The sequence below is a fragment of the Venturia canescens genome, chromosome 1 (assembly GCF_019457755.1).
Source record: "Venturia canescens isolate UGA chromosome 1, ASM1945775v1, whole genome shotgun sequence".
Taxonomy (NCBI): domain Eukaryota; kingdom Metazoa; phylum Arthropoda; class Insecta; order Hymenoptera; family Ichneumonidae; genus Venturia; species Venturia canescens.
In genome coordinates, this window is record NC_057421.1 from 28,237,042 (window position 1) to 28,243,041 (window position 6,000).

General features: G+C 38.2%; 2 long non-coding RNA genes across 2 annotated transcripts; one reads left to right on the forward strand and one right to left on the reverse strand.

The window, feature by feature from the left end:
- Window positions 1-416: 416 nt before the first annotated feature.
- Window positions 417-1,177, reverse strand: LOC122419066 (uncharacterized). The gene is made up of 2 exons (XR_006262807.1): window positions 1,069-1,177; window positions 417-892 (listed from the first exon to the last, which is right to left on the reverse strand). It is a non-coding gene; the product is annotated as an uncharacterized lncRNA (long non-coding RNA).
- Window positions 1,178-1,360: 183 nt separating this feature from the next.
- Window positions 1,361-5,102, forward strand: LOC122419065 (uncharacterized). The gene is made up of 2 exons (XR_006262806.1): window positions 1,361-1,486; window positions 4,168-5,102. It is a non-coding gene; the product is annotated as an uncharacterized lncRNA (long non-coding RNA).
- The last annotated feature ends 898 nt before the right edge of the window (window positions 5,103-6,000 follow it).

Below are 6,000 nucleotides of genomic sequence, written 5' to 3' on the forward strand. Positions count from 1 at the left end.
TGCCACGTTGAAATAAGAAACACGATTTCCTCATATTGATCTTACGTCAAGAGGTTAAAAAATACGAGTCTGAACAAAGTTGAACTCTGAGTTACAGCGAGTTGTCGAAAATAAAAAAGTCGAATGTCTCGACGCATAATATTCGTCTTTTTTGTGTCGCTATTGTAATAATTCCTCGGAGAAAAATAGCATTGTAGCATGTAACAGCAGAATATGTATGCATATATGTGTGCTTTCTTAGCGGATGCTCCGCGGTGACGTCGACGACTGCAATCGCGAGTGACACACCCAAAAAAACCGGATTTTCGTTGAGACCTCGCGTCCGGGGGAACAAATAAAGTGAGAAAACTGATAGGACCCGGTAATAATCTTGGGGAATTCGACGTAATAGTTTGGGCGTAATAATAACGCATGTGGACGTTTGAAGAACTGAGTCGAGTCTTCAGCTTTATTTCGGCATGAAAAAAACACTTCGGGGAAAAAATTCGCGGTTATACATTGAGATATATGAAATGTCATCGAGAAACGATAGAAAAAAGCAGAAGAAAATTGGGAAGAGGGTTGGAATTGGAAAGAATCTCGTTCGTAGATTCACAACGTTACAAAAAAACGTCTGACGAGACTAATCGTTTCGTCCTGCCGTGAAAAACTGACTTACTAACGGTTACACGCCTCCGCCTGGTGGCCGCTCCCAAAACTACAGTACCGTAGCTCCATCTCGCTAAATTTTTTATCGTTTTTCAAACGTGTATGCACAAGTGTCGATATACGTATTTATCCGTCAACGACATTTTCAAATTTGGCTCGATCGAGACGATATTCCGGATTGTCGAAAACTGCAGATTTCCACCGTTCGTTGTGCGAAAGAGATTAATGACTTTTCTCGTCGAGACTGAAAATTTAACAAGTTAGAGAAAAGTATACTCTCAGTTACGCTCTAGCTAACGTGCGCGCATGTCTCAAGGCTGGACGCGCAGTGACCTCACTCAATGACGAAAGACGTTGGAGAATTCTTGGCGTGCCTCTCTCGTACACGTTGAACGATGAAAAAAAAAATGCGACACTTACGCTGGAAGAATAATTCTCTCATTGAATCATCGGTTCGTGACGTGGAAATTCTCGTATTAGTATAAGCGAACCGGTCGCCTAAAGGACGAGCCAACAAAACGACGACTTATCAGAGAGCCTCCCCGTCGTTTGTTTCTCGCTCTTCGTCTCGGAACTTCTTCTCGTTTATTGCGCATGCGCCCACAAATTCGCAGATCAGCACTAAATATAGCCACGTCGGAGAGCGAAGTGTTATTGAATTCCAATGCTGGTGCGTTTATAATGAAAATACAGTTTTCGTGCGTAAGCCTATCGAACCTCGACGTGGCTCTGTATTCACTGCGTCTTCAGATATCATCGATTAAAATGCCTCGATTGCCAATCATGAGAGAAGGATAAGTGGATTATTGGAACGAGGTCTTCAATTTTATGACTCACGGTACAAATACGTCGCGCTTGAATAGGTTATCAATTTAATCTTTATCGTACCCGTAGATTTTTAATCCCCAAAGTCCCTCGTGTTATAAATTAACAATACTTTTATCAACAATAAATTCCTCCTTAATATATACAAAATTGACAATTTTCCAAATAACTTTCCACAATTTCTGACTTTCTGATCCGATTATCTCAAAGTAAAGTCTAAAGGAAACGAAAAAAATAAAGCCAGAAATTCCGATCGATTTAATCACTCGGTCATCCGCGTTCGAACGTTAACGAATCGAAAAAAAACGTTTTCGATCCTCAAGGCGTCCGCAGAGTTGATTCTGCCACAGGAACGAATAGATGCATTACGAATATGCACATTAACGTAGGCTCACGCACACGCTGCTGTGCCTGACTGATTGTGAGTGTCTCCCAGTCGCAATCAACCTGTCCTGAAAACCCAATGGCCCGCGCGACGTATACAAATACGTATATACAGAATACAGAGATAGGAATATATGAGCGGAGAAAATACGGTCGGGTGTGTATAGAGGAGCTCGCCTCGACCTTGACGACCGAATAAGGACTCTTCAAGGTCTTAGCGGCCTTGCGTAAGGCCCCCTTGATCGTGCCATTGGCACAGCGATTAATCGATTACATGTGCGCGATCATTCGAGTCTATTATTTTTTTTCCCGTCACAGCTGTAATCCTCCGACTCCTATTTCGGATTTGGTCTATCTTCGCTATCAAAATTTCCCCTTTTATCGCGGAGCGACGATTGAAAGAAATACAAAAACTGAAATTATCTCATTTCATCTACGGTTTCGAGCGATTGCAAATCCCAGAAATGACACCGAATCATAGTGAAATTTAGTTTTCTGGTTTTTCTGTATTTTCATAAAAACTCGAAAACACCTGAAATTTTAACACAAAAACGTGGACTAATCGTCGTAACTTCGAGATTAAACACGGAGACGCGAACGATTACGGGAAATAATATAAACATCCGAGTATGTACAGCCACAGGTTTTTACGCTAATTAAGGGTGCATAAGCGCCATGGCATTCTAATTTTTTTGTATATTATAGTCCAAGCTTAAAACTTAATCTCTGTGAAATTTCAAGGTCTCTTAACGACTCTTTGATCGAAATATTTTAAGTCAAAAGAACCCAATTTTACGTGTCATATGTAGCGACAATTACTTCAAAAGCCTGTATAACTTAAAATTTGATGTATTTTTATATCAGATGTTAATCATAAAAAACGTCCATTATATGCATTGAACCCTGAGGATTTTAACGGTTCGTTAAAAAAGGGTTCAACGGACATCTGAATTAGAAATATAAAGTTAAAGACGACAAATGCTCACGGAACCTCAGGATTTCGTGACCCCGTGAAGTTTTGGCAACGTCGCGCAACCTATAAATGTAAACATTTGTACAATGCTCTATGGAACTTTTTTGTCGTTATGGTAAGCTCGAACCTCGGCTGTCAACTGACTACGTCTGATGTTGTCAGACGTAAACATTTCACGCTGCACTACCGAGTCGTGTTAAATTGTACCTGATCGGAATTTCCGTACTTCGTGATGCAATAAAAATCTGAAAAAATTCAGCAACATTTGGAAAGTTATGAACTACAATTATCAACAATAATATTGCCCAAAAGTTATTAATAAATTGTTTAACTAAATAATTTTTTAACAATTTTACGGTAAACCCTTGTTTTTTTTTTACGAATCGAATGTGCGCATTTTTTTGAATGCTCATGATTTTTTTCAGAATTTTCGTGGATTTTTGAAGTTGCCTTTTTAAAATTTTTTAAGTGGCTCTATTTGTACATTTTTGATCCAGTAACCTTGAGACTTTTCAAAACTGATGGTAAATATGTCTTCTAAAACATATCCAAAATTCAAATAAAAAAAAATTTTTTTCAACATTTTTTCAAGAAATTTCAAAAATCCACGAAAATTCGTAAAAAATTCATGAGCATTCGGAAAAATGCACACGTTTGATTAGTAAAAAAAACAATAGGTCACCGCAAAATTATTGAATAATTAATTGTTTAAACAATTTGTCATTAACTTTTGGGCAATATTATAATTAACAATTGTTGTTCATGCCTTTCCAAATGTTGTTGAATTTTTTCAGATTTTTATTGCATCACGAAGTACGGAAATTCCAATCAGTTATAATTTTTGGTCGAGCTATCCATCCAGTTATACCTTAATAACTCCGCATAAAATCCTTTTCGTAATGAAATGAACTTGAATATTATTTAGCATTAAAAAATCATTACAAGATTTCTTAATAATATTGTGCTATACACGATTGCCCGTGGCAATTTCTTTGAAAAAAATATGCTCAAAGACTGTCAATTGACTAGTACGAACCGCTTTTACGTCCTTAAATCACAGGTACATCCACGTCGGAAATGATATTATGCACCAGGCAGCGCGGCGACGCGGTCCAGTAAAAGGCTTGAAAACTGTAAAAACAGAGCGTCCCTGCAAACGTCAAAGCTCCTCGTTACTTTTTATTCATTTCGTGATATCCATTAATTCGCTCCGACAAGGGCGTGTCCATTCATCGATCTATGCACTGTATATTTATCTATATACTGTGTACACGTATATAAATACAATCGAATCTCTATATTGCACTACTATAGAGAAATCATCCGCGTATCTATAGGTTGGTTACGTCTGGCTCCTTGCTCCTTCCTCGTTTCTCTCTCTCTCTCTCTCGCTCTTTTTCTATCTCGCGAATGAGGAGCTGTATATACCGTTGAAATCAATACGGAATACGCGAGGCGCAAGTTCAACGCACCGAGGGCGACCGCGGCAGGAGACGAGAGATACGGACTCCGGGGATGGAAAAAATAAAGAGATACCGAGAGAAGTACTCGGGAGCTTCGTCCGGGAAGACTCAGACTCTCAGGAGATCCATCCCACAGGACGTGTACGTATGTTTGTGACTGTGGGAGAGCACGAAGAAGAAGAAGAAGAGGAAGAACGCAGCGAAATGTTTAAATGTTCACGTGATTTACTGTAAATTCGAGGGTTATTATCTAGCGTGAATATGCCCGGTTTATAATAATTGATTCTTTACTAAAACGTGAGAAACTAGAATAAATAAGTGAAATAGAGTTCGATGGATAGTTTGTTTCGTTGCTCAATTTTTATCGATCAAAAAATCAGTCGAGTGAGCTCACTTGTAATTTTCGAAATCGAAAGTCTTTGAGATTAAAAAAAAGACCGATTAAAAAAGGCTCAGCCCACGTAGGACGATGGCAAAAATCGAATGACAGCGCTTTTTTGTTTTTTTAGATTTTTAGAATTTTGATTTAGAATTTTGCAGCTGGAAATTTTGAAAGTTACATTTTTCCACACCCCGATCGAAATAATATAAATATCAGCCCACTTTTTCCATCGCCCTGCATGGGCTAACGAGCCTTTTTTTAATCGGTTGATCTGTGTCAAAGAATTTCGATTTCGAAAAAACACTCACAAAATTCTAGGTGGAGTTCGTACGTCGATTTTGTGAGACCTTGTCGGATGTATAATTCTCATGTTTACTCGCTGTCACGAATCTACAATTTATTCGAAATAAACAACTATTTATTGTGACTCCTGGTTTCAATCTTAATATTAAATTAACTTGAATTTCAATTTTTTCAGATAAAAGAACCTTAAATATTCTTCGTCAATCAAGATCAACGAATAACATAAAATTCGTAGGTGCGAGAATAATTGAGAGAAAAGTTCCACAGAAACTTTATCATGTACTGGCTCATGTCAATTTATCTGCCTCAACGATTCATTCGAATCCCTTTCCCTCCGTCATCATTTTTCTCTGAACAAATATTTTCATTAAAACTCGTGGAGGCTCTGAGAACGGCGCAGTCCTACAATAAGGTTAATACTAGACTGGAGTTTTCTTGCTCGAAAAACAAAGTTTCATTTTTTCAATGTCGAAGGTTAAGAAAATAATGGGAAAATCATGTTCCCTAGAAAAGTGTTTATTTTTATTCGAGTATCGAGAACGTGAATCACTCGTGGTATCGACTAGGTGTAAGTCATGAACGTTGACTTGTGACTCATGCGATGTGACATGTGCTCGATCGAGGCATCGGAATTTTCGGAACACTCGTTATTGCCGATTCTCAAGCACTTATTTCAGCCTCGTAAAAAGAAATGTTCAAGTTCAGTTTGCCAGTTGAAATTTGGTGCTTTCAAATGCTTCGAGCAGTAACGAGAATCAGTCGAAAAGAAATGTGATTAATTTCTGGTAGAAAATTGGTAAAAATTGTTTTTTTATCGTGAAACAGAAAAGTTTTCAGGTTAGGTTTGCTTTAGAAGATTCAAAGTACGAAGCAAAATGGAGACGCTTTTATTCTTCCGAGCTCTGGTTACACTGAGTTCATTAATCCGATATGCAGAATAGGAAACTTGTCATTTATCAGCTAGCTCGTGACTGGATTCACACATGTTTAGTCAGACACGAGAGCGACTCGATATCTAGGGA